The 19,653-nt window shown below is 47.2% G+C and overlaps 17 non-coding genes across 17 annotated transcripts; all 17 read left to right on the top strand.

The window, feature by feature from the left end:
• Window positions 1-2,138: 2,138 nt before the first annotated feature.
• TRNAV-AAC (transfer RNA valine (anticodon AAC)) lies at window positions 2,139-2,211 on the top strand. The gene has a single exon. It is a non-coding gene; the product is annotated as a tRNA-Val (tRNA).
• A 288-nt stretch (window positions 2,212-2,499) lies between these two features.
• Window positions 2,500-2,611, top strand: TRNAL-CAA (transfer RNA leucine (anticodon CAA)). Its single transcript has 2 exons — window positions 2,500-2,537; window positions 2,566-2,611. It is a non-coding gene; the product is annotated as a tRNA-Leu (tRNA).
• A 2,365-nt stretch (window positions 2,612-4,976) lies between these two features.
• On the top strand, window positions 4,977-5,049 carry TRNAV-AAC (transfer RNA valine (anticodon AAC)). Its single transcript has one exon. It is a non-coding gene; the product is annotated as a tRNA-Val (tRNA).
• A 1,336-nt stretch (window positions 5,050-6,385) lies between these two features.
• On the top strand, window positions 6,386-6,457 carry TRNAP-CGG (transfer RNA proline (anticodon CGG)). Its single transcript has one exon. It is a non-coding gene; the product is annotated as a tRNA-Pro (tRNA).
• Window positions 6,458-6,842: 385 nt separating this feature from the next.
• Window positions 6,843-6,915, top strand: TRNAV-UAC (transfer RNA valine (anticodon UAC)). Its single transcript has one exon. It is a non-coding gene; the product is annotated as a tRNA-Val (tRNA).
• A 441-nt stretch (window positions 6,916-7,356) lies between these two features.
• Window positions 7,357-7,428, top strand: TRNAP-AGG (transfer RNA proline (anticodon AGG)). The gene has a single exon. It is a non-coding gene; the product is annotated as a tRNA-Pro (tRNA).
• A 1,796-nt stretch (window positions 7,429-9,224) lies between these two features.
• Window positions 9,225-9,296, top strand: TRNAP-CGG (transfer RNA proline (anticodon CGG)). The gene has a single exon. It is a non-coding gene; the product is annotated as a tRNA-Pro (tRNA).
• Window positions 9,297-9,681: 385 nt separating this feature from the next.
• On the top strand, window positions 9,682-9,754 carry TRNAV-UAC (transfer RNA valine (anticodon UAC)). Its single transcript has one exon. It is a non-coding gene; the product is annotated as a tRNA-Val (tRNA).
• Window positions 9,755-10,195: 441 nt separating this feature from the next.
• Window positions 10,196-10,267, top strand: TRNAP-AGG (transfer RNA proline (anticodon AGG)). Its single transcript has one exon. It is a non-coding gene; the product is annotated as a tRNA-Pro (tRNA).
• Window positions 10,268-12,063: 1,796 nt separating this feature from the next.
• TRNAP-CGG (transfer RNA proline (anticodon CGG)) lies at window positions 12,064-12,135 on the top strand. The gene has a single exon. It is a non-coding gene; the product is annotated as a tRNA-Pro (tRNA).
• Window positions 12,136-12,520: 385 nt separating this feature from the next.
• TRNAV-UAC (transfer RNA valine (anticodon UAC)) lies at window positions 12,521-12,593 on the top strand. Its single transcript has one exon. It is a non-coding gene; the product is annotated as a tRNA-Val (tRNA).
• A 441-nt stretch (window positions 12,594-13,034) lies between these two features.
• Window positions 13,035-13,106, top strand: TRNAP-AGG (transfer RNA proline (anticodon AGG)). The gene has a single exon. It is a non-coding gene; the product is annotated as a tRNA-Pro (tRNA).
• Window positions 13,107-15,359: 2,253 nt separating this feature from the next.
• TRNAV-UAC (transfer RNA valine (anticodon UAC)) lies at window positions 15,360-15,432 on the top strand. The gene has a single exon. It is a non-coding gene; the product is annotated as a tRNA-Val (tRNA).
• Window positions 15,433-15,873: 441 nt separating this feature from the next.
• On the top strand, window positions 15,874-15,945 carry TRNAP-AGG (transfer RNA proline (anticodon AGG)). The gene has a single exon. It is a non-coding gene; the product is annotated as a tRNA-Pro (tRNA).
• Window positions 15,946-17,741: 1,796 nt separating this feature from the next.
• On the top strand, window positions 17,742-17,813 carry TRNAP-CGG (transfer RNA proline (anticodon CGG)). The gene has a single exon. It is a non-coding gene; the product is annotated as a tRNA-Pro (tRNA).
• A 385-nt stretch (window positions 17,814-18,198) lies between these two features.
• On the top strand, window positions 18,199-18,271 carry TRNAV-UAC (transfer RNA valine (anticodon UAC)). Its single transcript has one exon. It is a non-coding gene; the product is annotated as a tRNA-Val (tRNA).
• Window positions 18,272-18,712: 441 nt separating this feature from the next.
• TRNAP-AGG (transfer RNA proline (anticodon AGG)) lies at window positions 18,713-18,784 on the top strand. Its single transcript has one exon. It is a non-coding gene; the product is annotated as a tRNA-Pro (tRNA).
• Window positions 18,785-19,653: the final 869 nt, after the last annotated feature.

Raw genomic sequence — 19,653 nt, 5'->3', positions numbered from 1 at the left:
TCTTTGTTGTGAGGCTCTCCTGCCACCTTTTGGGCGGAGAAGGCACTGTCCCTGCAACAACACAGGCAGACATGTTCAACAGGGCTTCCTGGTTATGTGGGAGGAGCAGATTGTCATTGGTCCCCCCTTGCGAATTTTAATTTACATAAGGAAGACAGAGAGGTATCTGGGAGTAGGCAGTACACAAGGACATTGAACTCTATCTTGTGATTTGCAGCCAATTCTAGATTGAGGCAGGAGGAAAGGAGGTGACTTGCCCAAAAATGGCCATCCTGGGAATTCAGCCACCCTGGGGCTCCCAGGTTAGTGTTTCAGTCCTGCGAGCCACTCATATAAATCTCGCCTGATCGAGCCTGATCGAGCGCTGAGTGAGCGTGTTTGAATCCAAGAATCAAATGCCTCTGTCTTAGGAGCAAGAATTGGCAGGCCCTCCCTTGCATCTGGGGTGGAAGTCTATGGGGCAAGTGTCCAGGACTTGCAGAAGAGTACAAGTGCCAGAAAGTGCCTGCAGTTCTCATCAGCGCCTTTTTTTTGCTCTCTGGCAGCTAGGATATCGACTGATCCCTTCCTTGCAAGAGTGAAAAAAACAACACCTTGAGAGAAAACATGACTTTTTGTGGTTCACATAGAGAGAGAGAGCAGCCAAATAGCCCTGCTTTGTTTCTGAAAGACGCATCAGAAATTGTTTAAAATGCCGACTGGGGAATCAGGCTCGTTGGTCTAGGGGTATGATTCTCGCTTCGGGTGCGAGAGGTCCCGGATTCAAATCCCGGACGAGCCCATGCTGTGGAATTATTTTTAGGCTTCTTATTATATAGGGCCATTTCTTCTTTTCAATGCTATAAGACGCCGTGTATGGTGAGAAAGTTCCTTTCCCTCTACGCTATTTCCCACTTTTGGCGTATAGAATTTCAGTGCCGGACTTCTTTGCAACTGCTTTTCTGGGGTGGACCATCAGTGTAGGAAAATTAAATGCAAAGTGTTTTTCTAGTGTGGTTTCAGGTATGGTTTTAAAATCGCCTTTTGGAATAAAAGGGGTCCTCGTTCCTTTCTTCCAAAGAAAGAAATCGGGTAAGGAGGGTCCAACTTTGAGCTTCATGGACATTGGCCCTTGGTCTGTGCATTCCAGCCCACTACATGCCAAGAAGATTCCTGCAAGCGTGTCTGTTTCTGTAGTGTAGTGGTTATCACGTTCGCTTTACACGCGAAAGGTCCCTGGTTCGAGACCGGGCAGAAAGAGCAGTTTTCTGTTTTTCACACAGTTTGCATTTACTCTCTCAATTTATAGGAAAGCTGAGATAATGGAAGCTGTCTATCCCTCACCAGCGTGACGTACTGTGCTCCAGGGGTATCAGTGACAGCTCAAAAAGAGAAGTGACGATAGTTTGCGCTATTCGTTTGCACGTCCTTGTGTACTGAAGGTTGGGCCTACTTCATGAAAGCAAGGCATGAGAGCAGAAATGGTTTTATTGACCTCACCGAGAGCATACACCTAGAACAAACAATATGTCTGAAGGATAGAGGCATTTTCATTTCTTGTTCGATGACGGCCATGGAAAAGACAGCAACCATATTGCAGAAGAGAGCAGCATGTGCAGTTGCTTGCTTTGGGTGAAGCATTCACTAACTCGCTGCCAATAACCCCCGGAGCCGGTGCGAAAGGCGACTCTTGTGTGCCTCGGCTCGTTGGTCTAGGGGTATGATTCTCGATTAGGGTGCGAGAGGTCCCGGGTTCAAATCCCGGACGAGCCCTTTTTCAGAGGTAAACATACGAATCCTACTCAAAACTCACAATGCCTGACTATTTCTCATTACACTCGCCGCATTGTTGCACAAAATATTTTGAACCTCATAAGAAACATGGATCACCGTGCTTTTTCTGCCTTCATGCTTAGTCTGTGTGTGTCCCAGGTGATGCTTTCCCAAGCTGTACTTGCTGGCATTTAGGCATCAGATATTTGTCTGTCGATGCCTGCATAAGTCAATTTTTAATACGTCTAATTGCAAGTATGTTGGCTGATATCTCTGCAGTTTTCACACTTGTTCCTCGCTTTCTGAGTGGCTGCTGATACAGCAGAATAGAAGTAGAGAGAACCCTTGAGAGGAACCTTGCTCTAACAGTAAAACACAGCAACTGAGTTTCTGTAGTGTAGTGGTCATCACGTTCGCCTAACACGCGAAAGGTCCCCGGTTCGAGACCGGGCAGAAACACTGGGCATGAGCTGCTTTCATGTGCACCCTCTAAAACCTTATTATCTCAATGCAAGCTTAAGAAGAGGCGGTCCTTGAACCCAGCGATCCATGGGAAACTTCCTTTACTTTTGCAAGACGAAACAAAGTAATCCGCATCCATCAGTGGTCGCTCTTGTGCCTAGCTTTTTTTTTGTCATGCCATGTTGTATTGTGGGGTCTTTACACTTGTGACATTGCTGTGAACGTTGTAAGTGCAAACATTGGCAGGTGCAGTCAGAAGAGTCAGATCTGTGCACACCCAGGGCTGTCAGGATGGCCGAGTGGTCTAAGGCGCCAGACTCAAGAGAGCTTGATCTTCAGTGCAACTGAGACTTCTGGTCTCCTCATGGAGGCGTGGGTTCAAATCCCACTTCTGACAGGTTTCTTTTACACCCTTAAATCGTCCTGTTTTTTGCAGTGCATTCCCACACACCACAATCTTTGCACGGACCTGTAACATATGACGAGAAATCCAGCAACGATCAGGCTGGGCCCTCAATCACAATTCCATGTATTCCTGGAAGGGACACCTCAGGCACACCTTCAGTTAAATTTGCACTCCATCACACAAACTGCCGTGCTGGTTTCTCATTAAGCAGTTGATCCCATCTTTGTTGTGAGGCTCTCCTGCCACCTTTTGGGCGGAGAAGGCACTGTCCCTGCAACAACACAGGCAGACATGTTCAACAGGGCTTCCTGGTTATGTGGGAGGAGCAGATTGTCATTGGTCCCCCCTTGCGAATTTTAATTTACATAAGGAAGACAGAGAGGTATCTGGGAGTAGGCAGTACACACGGACATTGAACTCTATCTTGTGATTTGCAGCCAATTCTAGATTGAGGCAGGAGGAAAGGAGGTGACTTGCCCAAAAATGGCCATCCTGGGAATTCAGCCACCCTGGGGCTCCCAGGTTAGTGTTTCAGTCCTGCGAGCCACTCATATAAATCTCGCCTGATCGAGCCTGATCGAGCGCTGAGTGAGCGTGTTTGAATCCAAGAATCAAATGCCTCTGTCTTAGGAGCAAGAATTGGCAGGCCCTCCCTTGCATCTGGGGTGGAAGTCTATGGGGCAAGTGTCCAGGACTTGCAGAAGAGTACAAGTGCCAGAAAGTGCCTGCAGTTCTCATCAGCGCCTTTTTTCTGCTCTCTGGCAGCTAGGATATCGACTGATCCCTTCCTTGCAAGAGTGAAAAAAACAACACCTTGAGAGAAAACATGACTTTTTGTGGTTCACATAGAGAGAGAGCAGCCAAATAGCCCTGCTTTGTTTCTGAAAGACGCATCAGAAATTGTTTAAAATGCCGACTGGGGAATCAGGCTCGTTGGTCTAGGGGTATGATTCTCGCTTCGGGTGCGAGAGGTCCCGGATTCAAATCCCGGACGAGCCCATGCTGTGGAATTATTTTTAGGCTTCTTATTATATAGGGCCATTTCTTCTTTTCAATGCTATAAGACGCCGTGTATGGTGAGAAAGTTCCTTTCCCTCTACGCTATTTCCCACTTTTGGCGTATAGAATTTCAGTGCCGGACTTCTTTGCAACTGCTTTTCTGGGGTGGACCATCAGTGTAGGAAAATTAAATGCAAAGTGTTTTTCTAGTGTGGTTTCAGGTATGGTTTTAAAATCGCCTTTTGGAATAAAAGGGGTCCTCGTTCCTTTCTTCCAAAGAAAGAGATCGGGTAAGGAGGGTCCAACTTTGAGCTTCATGGACATTGGCCCTTGGTCTGTGCATTCCAGCCCACTACATGCCAAGAAGATTCCTGCAAGCGTGTCTGTTTCTGTAGTGTAGTGGTTATCACGTTCGCTTTACACGCGAAAGGTCCGTGGTTCGAGACCGGGCAGAAAGAGCAGTTTTCTGTTTTTCACACAGTTTGCATTTACTCTCTCAATTTATAGGAAAGCTGAGATAATGGAAGCTGTCTATCCCTCACCAGCGTGACGTACTGTGCTCCAGGGGTATCAGTGACAGCTCAAAAAGAGAAGTGACGATAGTTTGCGCTATTCGTTTGCACGTCCATGTGTACTGAAGGTTGGGCCTACTTCATGAAAGCAAGGCATGAGAGCAGAAATGGTTTTATTGACCTCACCGAGAGCATACACCTAGAACAAACAAAATGTCTGAAGGATAGAGGCATTTTCATTTCTTGTTCGATGACGGCCATGGAAAAGACAGCAACCATATTGCAGAAGAGAGCAGCATGTGCAGTTGCTTGCTTTGGGTGAAGCATTCACTAACTCGCTGCCAATAACCCCCGGAGCCGGTGCGAAAGGCGACTCTTGTGTGCCTCGGCTTGTTGGTCTAGGGGTATGATTCTCGATTAGGGTGCGAGAGGTCCCGGGTTCAAATCCCGGACGAGCCCTTTTTCAGAGGTAAACATACGAATCCTACTCAAAACTCACAATGCCTGACTATTTCTCATTACACTCGCCGCATTGTTGCACAAAATATTTTGAACCTCATAAGAAACATGGATCACCGTGCTTTTTCTGCCTTCATGCTTAGTCTGTGTGTGTCCCAGGTGATGCTTTCCCAAGCTGTACTTGCTGGCATTTAGGCATCAGATATTTGTCTGTCGATGCCTGCATAAGTCAATTTTTAATACGTCTAATTGCAAGTATGTTGGCTGATATCTCTGCAGTTTTCACACTTGTTCCTCGCTTTCTGAGTGGCTGCTGATACAGCAGAATAGAAGTAGAGAGAACCCTTGAGAGGAACCTTGCTCTAACAGTAAAACACAGCAAGTGAGTTTCTGTAGTGTAGTGGTCATCACGTTCGCCTAACACGCGAAAGGTCCCCGGTTCGAGACCGGGCAGAAACACTGGGCATGAGCTGCTTTTATGTGCACCCTCTAAAACCTTATTATCTCAATGCAAGCTTAAGAAGAGGCGGTCCTTGAACCCAGCGATCCATGGGAAACTTCCTTTACTTTTGCAAGACGAAACAAAGTAATCCGCATCCATCAGTGGTCGCTCTTGTGCCTAGCTTTTTTTTTGTCATGCCATGTTGTATTGTGGGGTCTTTACACTTGTGACATTGCTGTGAACGTTGTAAGTGCAAACATTGGCAGGTGCAGTCAGAAGAGTCAGATCTGTGCACACCCAGGGCTGTCAGGATGGCCGAGTGGTCTAAGGCGCCAGACTCAAGAGAGCTTGATCTTCAGTGCAACTGAGCCTACTGGTCTCCTCATGGAGGCGTGGGTTCAAATCCCACTTCTGACAGGTTTCTTTTACACCCTTAAATCGTCCTGTTTTTTGCAGTGCATTCCCACTCACCACAATCTTTGCACGGACCTGTAACATATGACGAGAAATCCAGCAACGATCAGGCTGGGCCCTCAATCACAATTCCATGTATTCCTGGAAGGGACACCTCAGGCACACCTTCAGTTAAATTTGCACTCCATCACACAAACTGCCGTGCTGGTTTCTCATTAAGCAGTTGATCCCATCTTTGTTGTGAGGCTCTCCTGCCACCTTTTGGGCGGAGAAGGCACTGTCCCTGCAACAACACAGGCAGACATGTTCAACAGGGCTTCCTGGTTATGTGGGAGGAGCAGATTGTCATTGGTCCCCCCTTGCGAATTTTAATTTACATAAGGAAGACAGAGAGGTATCTGGGAGTAGGCAGTACACACGGACATTGAACTCTATCTTGTGATTTGCAGCCAATTCTAGATTGAGGCAGGAGGAAAGGAGGTGACTTGCCCAAAAATGGCCATCCTGGGAATTCAGCCACCCTGGGGCTCCCAGGTTAGTGTTTCAGTCCTGCGAGCCACTCATATAAATCTCGCCTGATCGAGCCTGATCGAGCGCTGAGTGAGCGTGTTTGAATCCAAGAATCAAATGCCTCTGTCTTAGGAGCAAGAATTGGCAGGCCCTCCCTTGCATCTGGGGTGGAAGTCTATGGGGCAAGTGTCCAGGACTTGCAGAGGAGTACAAGTGCCAGAAAGTGCCTGCAGTTCTCATCAGCGCCTTTTTTCTGCTCTCTGGCAGCTAGGATATCGACTGATCCCTTCCTTGCAAGAGTGAAAAAAACAACACCTTGAGAGAAAACATGACTTTTTGTGGTTCACATAGAGAGAGAGCAGCCAAATAGCCCTGCTTTGTTTCTGAAAGACGCATCAGAAATTGCTTAAAATGCCGACTGGGGAATCAGGCTCGTTGGTCTAGGGGTATGATTCTCGCTTCGGGTGCGAGAGGTCCCGGGTTCAAATCCCGGACGAGCCCATGCTGTGGAATTATTTTTAGGCTGCTTATTATATAGGGCCATTTCTTCTTTTCAATGCTATAAGACGCCGTGTATGGTGAGAAAGTTCCTTTCCCTCTACGCTATTTCCCACTTTTGGCGTATAGAATTTCAGTGCCGGACTTCTTTGCAACTGCTTTTCTGGGGTGGACCATCAGTGTAGGAAAATTAAATGCAAAGTGTTTTTCTAGTGTGGTTTCAGGTATGGTTTTAAAATCGCCTTTTGGAATAAAAGGGGTCCTCGTTCCTTTCTTCCAAAGAAAGAGATCGGGTAAGGAGGGTCCAACTTTGAGCTTCATGGACATTGGCCCTTGGTCTGTGCATTCCAGCCCACTACATGCCAAGAAGATTCCTGCAAGCGTGTCTGTTTCTGTAGTGTAGTGGTTATCACGTTCGCTTTACACGCGAAAGGTCCCTGGTTCGAGACCGGGCAGAAACAGCAGCTTTCTGTTTTTCACACAGTTTGCATTTACTCTCTCAATTTATAGGAAAGCTGAGATAATGGAAGCTGTCTATCCCTCACCAGCGTGACGTACTGTGCTCCAGGGGTATCAGTGACAGCTCAAAAAGAGAAGTGACGATAGTTTGCGCTATTCGTTTGCACGTCCTTGTGTACTGAAGGTTGGGCCTACTTCATGAAAGCAAGGCATGAGAGCAGAAATGGTTTTATTGACCTCACCGAGAGCATACACCTAGAACAAACAAAATGTCTGAAGGATAGAGGCATTTTCATTTCTTGTTCGATGACGGCCATGGAAAAGACAGCAACCATATTGCAGAAGAGAGCAGCATGTGCAGTTGCTTGCTTTGGGTGAAGCATTCACTAACTCGCTGCCAATAACCAAGGGAGCCGGTGCGAAAGGCTACTCTTGTGTGCCTCGGCTCGTTGGTCTAGGGGTATGATTCTCGCTTAGGGTGCGAGAGGTCCCGGGTTCAAATCCCGGACGAGCCCTTTTTCAGAGGTAAACATACGAATCCTACTCAAAACTCACAATGCCTGACTATTTCTCATTACACTCGCCGCATTGTTGCACAAAATATTTTGAACCTCATAAGAAACATGGATCACCGTGCTTTTTCTGCCTTCATGCTTAGTCTGTGTGTGTCCCAGGTGATGCTTTCCCAAGCTGTACTTGCTGGCATTTAGGCATCAGATATTTGTCTGTCGATGCCTGCATAAGTCAATTTTTAATACGTCTAATTGCAAGTACGTTGGCTGATATCTCTGCAGTTTTCACACTTGCTCCTCGCTTTCTGAGTGGCTGCTGATACAGCAGAATAGAAGTAGAGAGAACCCTTGAGAGGAACCTTGCTCTAACAGTAAAACACAGCAAGTGAGTTTCTGTAGTGCAGTGGTCATCACGTTTGCCTAACACGCGAAAAGTCCCCGGTTCGAGACCGGGCAGAAACACTGTGCATGAGCTGCTTTTATGTGCACCCTCTAAAACCCTATTATCTCATTGCAAGCTTAAGAAGAGGCGGTCCTTGAACCCAGCGAGCCATGGGAAACTTCCTTTACTTTTGCAAGACGAAACAAAGTAATCCGCATCTATCAGTGGTCGCTCTTGTGCCTAGCTTTTTTTTTGTCATGCCATGTTGTATTGTGGGGTCTTTACACTTGTGACATTGCTGTGAACGTTGTAAGTGCAAACATTGGCAGGTGCAGTCAGAAGAGTCAGATCTGTGCACACCCAGGGCTGTCAGGATGGCCGAGTGGTCTAAGGTGCCAGACTCAAGAGAGCTTGATCTTCAGTGCAACTGAGACTTCTGGTCTCCTCATGGAGGCGTGGGTTCAAATCCCACTTCTGACAGGTTTCTTTTACACCCTTAAATCGTCCTGTTTTTTGCAGTGCATTCCCCACACACCACAATCTTTGCACGGACCTGTAACATATGACGAGAAATCCACCAACGATCAGGCTGGGCCCTCAATCACAATTCCATGTATTCCTGGAAGGGACACCTCAGGCACACCTTCAGTTAAATTTGCACTCCATCACACAAACTGCCGTGCTGGTTTCTCACTAAGCAGTTGATCCCATCTTTGTTGTGAGGCTCTCCTGCCACCTTTTGGGCGGAGAAGGCACTGTCCCTGCAACAACACAGGCAGACATGTTCAACAGGGCTTCCTGGTTATGTGGGAGGAGCAGATTGTCATTGGTCCCCCCTTGCGAATTTTAATTTACATAAGGAAGACAGAGAGGTATCTGGGAGTAGGCAGTACACACGGACATTGAACTCTATCTTGTGATTTGCAGCCAATTCTAGATTGAGGCAGGAGGAAAGGAGGTGACTTGCCCAAAAATGGCCATCCTGGGAATTCAGCCACCCTGGGGCTCCCAGGTTAGTGTTTCAGTCCTGCGAGCCACTCATATAAATCTCGCCTGATCGAGCCTGATCGAGCGCTGAGTGAGCGTGTTTGAATCCAAGAATCAAATGCCTCTGTCTTAGGAGCAAGAATTGGCAGGCCCTCCCTTGCATCTGGGGTGGAAGTCTATGGGGCAAGTGTCCAGGACTTGCAGAGGAGTACAAGTGCCAGAAAGTGCCTGCAGTTCTCATCAGCGCCTTTTTTCTGCTCTCTGGCAGCTAGGATATCGACTGATCCCTTCCTTGCAAGAGTGAAAAAAACAACACCTTGAGAGAAAACATGACTTTTTGTGGTTCATATAGAGAGAGAGCAGCCAAATAGCCCTGCTTTGTTTCTGAAAGACGCATCAGAAATTGCTTAAAATGCCGACTGGGGAATCAGGCTCGTTGGTCTAGGGGTATGATTCTCGCTTCGGGTGCGAGAGGTCCCGGGTTCAAATCCCGGACGAGCCCATGCTGTGGAATTATTTTTAGGCTGCTTATTATATAGGGCCATTTCTTCTTTTCAATGCTATAAGACGCCGTGTATGGTGAGAAAGTTCCTTTCCCTCTACGCTATTTCCCACTTTTGGCGTATAGAATTTCAGTGCCGGACTTCTTTGCAACTGCTTTTCTGGGGTGGACCATCAGTGTAGGAAAATTAAATGCAAAGTGTTTTTCTAGTGTGGTTTCAGGTATGGTTTTAAAATCGCCTTTTGGAATAAAAGGGGTCCTCGTTCCTTTCTTCCAAAGAAAGAGATCGGGTAAGGAGGGTCCAACTTTGAGCTTCATGGACATTGGCCCTTGGTCTGTGCATTCCAGCCCACTACATGCCAAGAAGATTCCTGCAAGCGTGTCTGTTTCTGTAGTGTAGTGGTTATCACGTTCGCTTTACACGCGAAAGGTCCCTGGTTCGAGACCGGGCAGAAACAGCAGCTTTCTGTTTTTCACACAGTTTGCATTTACTCTCTCAATTTATAGGAAAGCTGAGATAATGGAAGCTGTCTATCCCTCACCAGCGTGACGTACTGTGCTCCAGGGGTATCAGTGACAGCTCAAAAAGAGAAGTGACGATAGTTTGCGCTATTCGTTTGCCCGTCCTTGTGTACTGAAGGTTGGGCCTACTTCATGAAAGCAAGGCATGAGAGCAGAAATGGTTTTATTGACCTCACCGAGAGCATACACCTAGAACAAACAAAATGTCTGAAGGATAGAGGCATTTTCATTTCTTGTTCGATGACGGCCATGGAAAAGACAGCAACCATATTGCAGAAGAGAGCAGCATGTGCAGTTGCTTGCTTTGGGTGAAGCATTCACTAACTCGCTGCCAATAACCAAGGGAGCCGGTGCGAAAGGCTACTTTTGTGTGCCTCGGCTCGTTGGTCTAGGGGTATGATTCTCGCTTAGGGTGCGAGAGGTCCCGGGTTCAAATCCCGGACGAGCCCTTTTTCAGAGGTAAACATACGAATCCTACTCAAAACTCACAATGCCTGACTATTTCTCATTACACTCACCGCATTGTTGCACAAAATATTTTGAACCTCATAAGAAACATGGATCACCGTGCTTTTTCTGCCTTCATGCTTAGTCTGTGTGTGTCCCAGGTGATGCTTTCCCAAGCTGTACTTGCTGGCATTTAGGCATCAGATATTTGTCTGTCGATGCCTGCATAAGTCAATTTTTAATACGTCTAATTGCAAGTACGTTGGCTGATATCTCTGCAGTTTTCACACTTGCTCCTCGCTTTCTGAGTGGCTGCTGATACAGCAGAATAGAAGTAGAGAGAACCCTTGAGAGGAACCTTGCTCTAACAGTAAAACACAGCAAGTGAGTTTCTGTAGTGCAGTGGTCATCACGTTCGCCTAACATGCGAAAAGTCCCCGGTTCGAGATCGGGCAGAAACACTGTGCATGAGCTGCTTTTATGTGCACCCTCTAAAACCCTATTATCTCATTGCAAGCTTAAGAAGAGGCGGTCCTTGAACCCAGCGAGCCATGGGAAACTTCCTTTACTTTTGCAAGACGAAACAAAGTAATCCGCATCCATCAGTGGTCGCTCTTGTGCCTAGCTTTTTTTTTGTCATGCCATGTTGTATTGTGGGGTCTTTACACTTGTGACATTGCTGTGAACGTTGTAAGTGCAAACATTGGCAGGTGCAGTCAGAAGAGTCAGATCTGTGCACACCCAGGGCTGTCAGGATGGCCGAGTGGTCTAAGGTGCCAGACTCAAGAGAGCTTGATCTTCAGTGCAACTGAGACTTCTGGTCTCCTCATGGAGGCGTGGGTTCAAATCCCACTTCTGACAGGTTTCTTTTACACCCTTAAATCGTCCTGTTTTTTGCAGTGCATTCCCCACACACCACAATCTTTGCACGGACCTGTAACATATGACGAGAAATCCACCAACGATCAGGCTGGGCCCTCAATCACAATTCCATGTATTCCTGGAAGGGACACCTCAGGCACACCTTCCGTTAAATTTGCACTCCATCACACAAACTGCCGTGCTGGTTTCTCACTAAGCAGTTGATCCCATCTTTGTTGTGAGGCTCTCCTGCCACCTTTTGGGCGGAGAAGGCACTGTCCCTGCAACAACACAGGCAGACATGTTCAACAGGGCTTCCTGGTTATGTGGGAGGAGCAGATTGTCATTGGTCCCCCCTTGCGAATTTTAATTTACATAAGGAAGACAGAGAGGTATCTGGGAGTAGGCAGTACACACGGACATTGAACTCTATCTTGTGATTTGCAGCCAATTCTAGATTGAGGCAGGAGGAAAGGAGGTGACTTGCCCAAAAATGGCCATCCTGGGAATTCAGCCACCCTGGGGCTCCCAGGTTAGTGTTTCAGTCCTGCGAGCCACTCATATAAATCTCGCCTGATCGAGCCTGATCGAGCGCTGAGTGAGCGTGTTTGAATCCAAGAATCAAATGCCTCTGTCTTAGGAGCAAGAATTGGCAGGCCCTCCCTTGCATCTGGGGTGGAAGTCTATGGGGCAAGTGTCCAGGACTTGCAGAGGAGTACAAGTGCCAGAAAGTGCCTGCAGTTCTCATCAGCGCCTTTTTTCTGCTCTCTGGCAGCTAGGATATCGACTGATCCCTTCCTTGCAAGAGTGAAAAAAACAACACCTTGAGAGAAAACATGACTTTTTGTGGTTCACATAGAGAGAGAGCAGCCAAATAGCCCTGCTTTGTTTCTGAAAGACGCATCAGAAATTGCTTAAAATGCCGACTGGGGAATCAGGCTCGTTGGTCTAGGGGTATGATTCTCGCTTCGGGTGCGAGAGGTCCCGGGTTCAAATCCCGGACGAGCCCATGCTGTGGAATTATTTTTAGGCTGCTTATTATATAGGGCCATTTCTTCTTTTCAATGCTATAAGACGCCGTGTATGGTGAGAAAGTTCCTTTCCCTCTACGCTATTTCCCACTTTTGGCGTATAGAATTTCAGTGCCGGACTTCTTTGCAACTGCTTTTCTGGGGTGGACCATCAGTGTAGGAAAATTAAATGCAAAGTGTTTTTCTAGTGTGGTTTCAGGTATGGTTTTAAAATCGCCTTTTGGAATAAAAGGGGTCCTCGTTCCTTTCTTCCAAAGAAAGAGATCGGGTAAGGAGGGTCCAACTTTGAGCTTCATGGACATTGGCCCTTGGTCTGTGCATTCCAGCCCACTACATGCCAAGAAGATTCCTGCAAGCGTGTCTGTTTCTGTAGTGTAGTGGTTATCACGTTCGCTTTACACGCGAAAGGTCCCTGGTTCGAGACCGGGCAGAAACAGCAGCTTTCTGTTTTTCACACAGTTTGCATTTACTCTCTCAATTTATAGGAAAGCTGAGATAATGGAAGCTGTCTATCCCTCACCAGCGTGACGTACTGTGCTCCAGGGGTATCAGTGACAGCTCAAAAAGAGAAGTGACGATAGTTTGCGCTATTCGTTTGCCCGTCCTTGTGTACTGAAGGTTGGGCCTACTTCATGAAAGCAAGGCATGAGAGCAGAAATGGTTTTATTGACCTCACCGAGAGCATACACCTAGAACAAACAAAATGTCTGAAGGATAGAGGCATTTTCATTTCTTGTTCGATGACGGCCATGGAAAAGACAGCAACCATATTGCAGAAGAGAGCAGCATGTGCAGTTGCTTGCTTTGGGTGAAGCATTCACTAACTCGCTGCCAATAACCAAGGGAGCCGGTGCGAAAGGCTACTCTTGTGTGCCTCGGCTCGTTGGTCTAGGGGTATGATTCTCGCTTAGGGTGCGAGAGGTCCCGGGTTCAAATCCCGGACGAGCCCTTTTTCAGAGGTAAACATACGAATCCTACTCAAAACTCACAATGCCTGACTATTTCTCATTACACTCGCCGCATTGTTGCACAAAATATTTTGAACCTCATAAGAAACATGGATCACCGTGCTTTTTCTGCCTTCATGCTTAGTCTGTGTGTGTCCCAGGTGATGCTTTCCCAAGCTGTACTTGCTGGCATTTAGGCATCAGATATTTGTCTGTCGATGCCTGCATAAGTCAATTTTTAATACGTCTAATTGCAAGTACGTTGGCTGATATCTCTGCAGTTTTCACACTTGCTCCTCGCTTTCTGAGTGGCTGCTGATACAGCAGAATAGAAGTAGAGAGAACCCTTGAGAGGAACCTTGCTCTAACAGTAAAACACAGCAAGTGAGTTTCTGTAGTGCAGTGGTCATCACGTTCGCCTAACATGCGAAAAGTCCCCGGTTCGAGACCGGGCAGAAACACTGTGCATGAGCTGCTTTTATGTGCACCCTCTAAAACCCTATTATCTCATTGCAAGCTTAAGAAGAGGCGGTCCTTGAACCCAGCGAGCCATGGGAAACTTCCTTTACTTTTGCAAGACGAAACAAAGTAATCCGCATCCATCAGTGGTCGCTCTTGTGCCTAGCTTTTTTTTTGTCATGCCATGTTGTATTGTGGGGTCTTTACACTTGTGACATTGCTGTGAACGTTGTAAGTGCAAACATTGGCAGGTGCAGTCAGAAGAGTCAGATCTGTGCACACCCAGGGCTGTCAGGATGGCCGAGTGGTCTAAGGTGCCAGACTCAAGAGAGCTTGATCTTCAGTGCAACTGAGACTTCTGGTCTCCTCATGGAGGCGTGGGTTCAAATCCCACTTCTGACAGGTTTCTTTTACACCCTTAAATCGTCCTGTTTTTTGCAGTGCATTCCCCACACACCACAATCTTTGCACGGACCTGTAACATATGACGAGAAATCCACCAACGATCAGGCTGGGCCCTCAATCACAATTCCATGTATTCCTGGAAGGGACACCTCAGGCACACCTTCCGTTAAATTTGCACTCCATCACACAAACTGCCGTGCTGGTTTCTCACTAAGCAGTTGATCCCATCTTTGTTGTGAGGCTCTCCTGCCACCTTTTGGGCGGAGAAGGCACTGTCCCTGCAACAACACAGGCAGACATGTTCAACAGGGCTTCCTGGTTATGTGGGAGGAGCAGATTGTCATTGGTCCCCCCTTGCGAATTTTAATTTACATAAGGAAGACAGAGAGGTATCTGGGAGTAGGCAGTACACACGGACATTGAACTCTATCTTGTGATTTGCAGCCAATTCTAGATTGAGGCAGGAGGAAAGGAGGTGACTTGCCCAAAAATGGCCATCCTGGGAATTCAGCCACCCTGGGGCTCCCAGGTTAGTGTTTCAGTCCTGCGAGCCACTCATATAAATCTCGCCTGATCGAGCCTGATCGAGCGCTGAGTGAGCGTGTTTGAATCCAAGAATCAAATGCCTCTGTCTTAGGAGCAAGAATTGGCAGGCCCTCCCTTGCATCTGGGGTGGAAGTCTATGGGGCAAGTGTCCAGGACTTGCAGAGGAGTACAAGTGCCAGAAAGTGCCTGCAGTTCTCATCAGCGCCTTTTTTCTGCTCTCTGGCAGCTAGGATATCGACTGATCCCTTCCTTGCAAGAGTGAAAAAAGCAACACCTTGAGAGAAAACATGACTTTTTGTGGTTCACATAGAGAGAGAGCAGCCAAATAGCCCTGCTTTGTTTCTGAAAGACGCATCAGAAATTGCTTAAAATGCCGACTGGGGAATCAGGCTCGTTGGTCTAGGGGTATGATTCTCGCTTCGGGTGCGAGAGGTCCCGCGTTCAAATCCCGGACGAGCCCATGCTGTGGAATTATTTTTAGGCTGCTTATTATATAGGGCCATTTCTTCTTTTCAATGCTATAAGACGCCGTGTATGGTGAGAAAGTTCCTTTCCCTCTACGCTATTTCCCACTTTTGGCGTATAGAATTTCAGTGCCGGACTTCTTTGCAACTGCTTTTCTGGGGTGGACCATCAGTGTAGGAAAATTAAATGCAAAGTGTTTTTCTAGTGTGGTTTCAGGTATGGTTTTAAAATCGCCTTTTGGAATAAAAGGGGTCCTCGTTCCTTTCTTCCAAAGAAAGAGATCGGGTAAGGAGGGTCCAACTTTGAGCTTCATGGACATTGGCCCTTGGTCTGTGCATTCCAGCCCACTACATGCCAAGAAGATTCCTGCAAGCGTGTCTGTTTCTGTAGTGTAGTGGTTATCACGTTCGCTTTACACGCGAAACGTCCCTGGTTCGAGACCGGGCAGAAACAGCAGCTTTCTGTTTTTCACACAGTTTGCTTTTACTCTCTCAATTTATAGGAAAGCTGAGATAATGGAAGCTGTCTATCCCTCACCAGCGTGACGTACTGTGCTCCAGGGGTATCAGTGACAGCTCAAAAAGAGAAGTGACGATAGTTTGCGCTATTCGTTTGCACGTCCTTGTGTACTGAAGGTTGGGCCTACTTCATGAAAGCAAGGCATGAGAGCAGAAATAGTTTTATTGACCTCACCGAGAGCATACACCTAGAACAAACAAAATGTCTGAAGGATAGAGGCATTTTCATTTCTTGTTCGATGACGGCCATGGAAAAGACAGCAACCATATTGCAGAAGAGAGCAGCATGTGCAGTTGCTTGCTTTGGGTGAAGCATTCACTAACTCGCTGCCAATAACCAAGGGAGCCGGTGCGAAAGGCTACTCTTGTGTGCCTCGGCTCGTTGGTCTAGGGGTATGATTCTCGCTTAGGGTGCGAGAGGTCCCGGGTTCAAATCCCGGACGAGCCCTTTTTCAGAGGTAAACATACGAATCCTACTCAAAACTCACAATGCCTGACTATTTCTCATTACACTCGCCGCATTGTTGCACAAAATATTTTGAACCTCATAAGAAACATGGATCACCGTGCTTTTTCTGCCTTCATGCTTAGTCTGTGTGTGTCCCAGGTGATGCTTTCCCAAGCTGTACTTGCTGGCATTTAGGCATCAGATATTTGTCTGTCGATGCCTGCATAAGTCAATTTTTAATACGTCTAATTGCAAGTACGTTGGCTGATATCTCTGCAGTTTTCACACTTGCTCCTCGCTTTCTGAGTGGCTGCTGATACAGCAGAATAGAAGTAGAGAGAACCCTTGAGAGGAACCTTGCTCTAACAGTAAAACACAGCAAGTGAGTTTCTGTAGTGCAGTGGTCATCACGTTCGCCTAACATGCGAAAAGTCCCCGGTTCGAGACCGGGCAGAAACACTGTGCATGAGCTGCTTTTATGTGCACCCTCTAAAACCCTATTATCTCATTGCAAGCTTAAGAAGAGGCGGTCCTTGAACCCAGCGAGCCATGGGAAACTTCCTTTACTTTTGCAAGACGAAACAAAGTAATCCGCATCCATCAGTGGTCGCTCTTGTGCCTAGCTTTTTTTTTGTCATGCCATGTTGTATTGTGGGGTCTTTACACTTGTGACATTGCTGTGAACGTTGTAAGTGCAAACATTGGCAGGTGCAGTCAGAAGAGTCAGATCTGTGCACACCCAGGGCTGTCAGGATGGCCGAGTGGTCTAAGGTGCCAGACTCAAGAGAGCTTGATCTTCAGTGCAACTGAGACTTCTGGTCTCCTCATGGAGGCGTGGGTTCAAATCCCACTTCTGACAGGTTTCTTTTACACCCTTAAATCGTCCTGTTTTTTGCAGTGCATTCCCCACACACCACAATCTTTGCACGGACCTGTAACATATGACGAGAAATCCACCAACGATCAGGCTGGGCCCTCAATCACAATTCCATGTATTCCTGGAAGGGACACCTCAGGCACACCTTCCGTTAAATTTGCACTCCATCACACAAACTGCCGTGCTGGTTTCTCACTAAGCAGTTGATCCCATCTTTGTTGTGAGGCTCTCCTGCCACCTTTTGGGCGGAGAAGGCACTGTCCCTGCAACAACACAGGCAGACATGTTCAACAGGGCTTCCTGGTTATGTGGGAGGAGCAGATTGTCATTGGTCCCCCCTTGCGAATTTTAATTTACATAAGGAAGACAGAGAGGTATCTGGGAGTAGGCAGTACACACGGACATTGAACTCTATCTTGTGATTTGCAGCCAATTCTAGATTGAGGCAGGAGGAAAGGAGGTGACTTGCCCAAAAATGGCCATCCTGGGAATTCAGCCACCCTGGGGCTCCCAGGTTAGTGTTTCAGTCCTGCGAGCCACTCATATAAATCTCGCCTGATCGAGCCTGATCGAGCGCTGAGTGAGCGTGTTTGAATCCAAGAATCAAATGCCTCTGTCTTAGGAGCAAGAATTGGCAGGCCCTCCCTTGCATCTGGGGTGGAAGTCTATGGGGCAAGTGTCCAGGACTTGCAGAGGAGTACAAGTGCCAGAAAGTGCCTGCAGTTCTCATCAGCGCCTTTTTTCTGCTCTCTGGCAGCTAGGATATCGACTGATCCCTTCCTTGCAAGAGTGAAAAAAACAACACCTTGAGAGAAAACATGACTTTTTGTGGTTCACATAGAGAGAGAGCAGCCAAATAGCCCTGCTTTGTTTCTGAAAGACGCATCAGAAATTGCTTAAAATGCCGACTGGGGAATCAGGCTCGTTGGTCTAGGGGTATGATTCTCGCTTCGGGTGCGAGAGGTCCCGGGTTCAAATCCCGGACGAGCCCATGCTGTGGAATTATTTTTAGGCTGCTTATTATATAGGGCCATTTCTTCTTTTCAATGCTATAAGACGCCGTGTATGGTGAGAAAGTTCCTTTCCCTCTACGCTATTTCCCACTTTTGGCGTATAGAATTTCAGTGCCGGACTTCTTTGCAACTGCTTTTCTGGGGTGGACCATCAGTGTAGGAAAATTAAATGCAAAGTGTTTTTCTAGTGTGGTTTCAGGTATGGTTTTAAAATCGCCTTTTGGAATAAAAGGGGTCCTCGTTCCTTTCTTCCAAAGAAAGAGATCGGGTAAGGAGGGTCCAACTTTGAGCTTCATGGACATTGGCCCTTGGTCTGTGCATTCCAGCCCACTACATGCCAAGAAGATTCCTGCAAGCGTGTCTGTTTCTGTAGTGTAGTGGTTATCACGTTCGCTTTACACGCGAAAGGTCCCTGGTTCGAGACCGGGCAGAAACAGCAGCTTTCTGTTTTTCACACAGTTTGCATTTACTCTCTCAATTTATAGGAAAGCTGAGATAATGGAAGCTGTCTATCCCTCACCAGCGTGACGTACTGTGCTCCAGGGGTATCAGTGACAGCTCAAAAAGAGAAGTGACGATAGTTTGCGCTATTCGTTTGCACGTCCTTGTGTACTGAAGGTTGGGCCTACTTCATGAAAGCAAGGCATGAGAGCAGAAATGGTTTTATTGACCTCACCGAGAGCATACACCTAGAACAAACAAAATGTCTGAAGGATAGAGGCATTTTCATTTCTTGTTCGATGACGGCCATGGAAAAGACAGCAACCATATTGCAGAAGAGAGCAGCATGTGCAGTTGCTTGCTTTGGGTGAAGCATTCACTAACTCGCTGCCAATAACCAAGGGAGCCGGTGCGAAAGGCTACTCTTGTGTGCCTCGGCTCGTTGGTCTAGGGGTATGATTCTCGCTTAGGGTGCGAGAGGTCCCGGGTTCAAATCCCGGACGAGCCCTTTTTCAGAGGTAAACATACGAATCCTACTCAAAACTCACAATGCCTGACTATTTCTCATTACACTCGCCGCATTGTTGCACAAAATATTTTGAACCTCATAAGAAACATGGATCACCGTGCTTTTTCTGCCTTCATGCTTAGTCTGTGTGTGTCCCAGGTGATGCTTTCCCAAGCTGTACTTGCTGGCATTTAGGCATCAGATATTTGTCTGTCGATGCCTGCATAAGTCAATTTTTAATACGTCTAATTGCAAGTACGTTGGCTGATATCTCTGCAGTTTTCACACTTGCTCCTCGCTTTCTGAGTGGCTGCTGATACAGCAGAATAGAAGTAGAGAGAACCCTTGAGAGGAACCTTGCTCTAACAGTAAAACACAGCAAGTGAGTTTCTGTAGTGCAGTGGTCATCACGTTTGCCTAACACGCGAAAAGTCCCCGGTTCGAGACCGGGCAGAAACACTGTGCATGAGCTGCTTTTATGTGCACCCTCTAAAACCCTATTATCTCATTGCAAGCTTAAGAAGAGGCGGTCCTTGAACCCAGCGAGCCATGGGAAACTTCCTTTACTTTTGCAAGACGAAACAAAGTAATCCGCATCCATCAGTGGTCGCTCTTGTGCCTAGCTTTTTTTTTGTCATGCCATGTTGTATTGTGGGGTCTTTACACTTGTGACATTGCTGTGAACGTTGTAAGTGCAAACATTGGCAGGTGCAGTCAGAAGAGTCAGATCTGTGCACACCCAGGGCTGTCAGGATGGCCGAGTGGTCTAAGGTGCCAGACTCAAGAGAGCTTGATCTTCAGTGCAACTGAGACTTCTGGTCTCCTCATGGAGGCGTGGGTTCAAATCCCACTTCTGACAGGTTTCTTTT

Source organism: Triturus cristatus, chromosome 10 (assembly GCF_964204655.1).
Source record: "Triturus cristatus chromosome 10, aTriCri1.1, whole genome shotgun sequence".
NCBI classification, from domain to species: domain Eukaryota; kingdom Metazoa; phylum Chordata; class Amphibia; order Caudata; family Salamandridae; genus Triturus; species Triturus cristatus.
The sequence above is the reverse complement of the archived record's forward strand: the minus strand, read 5'-3'. Positions and strand labels throughout refer to the sequence as shown.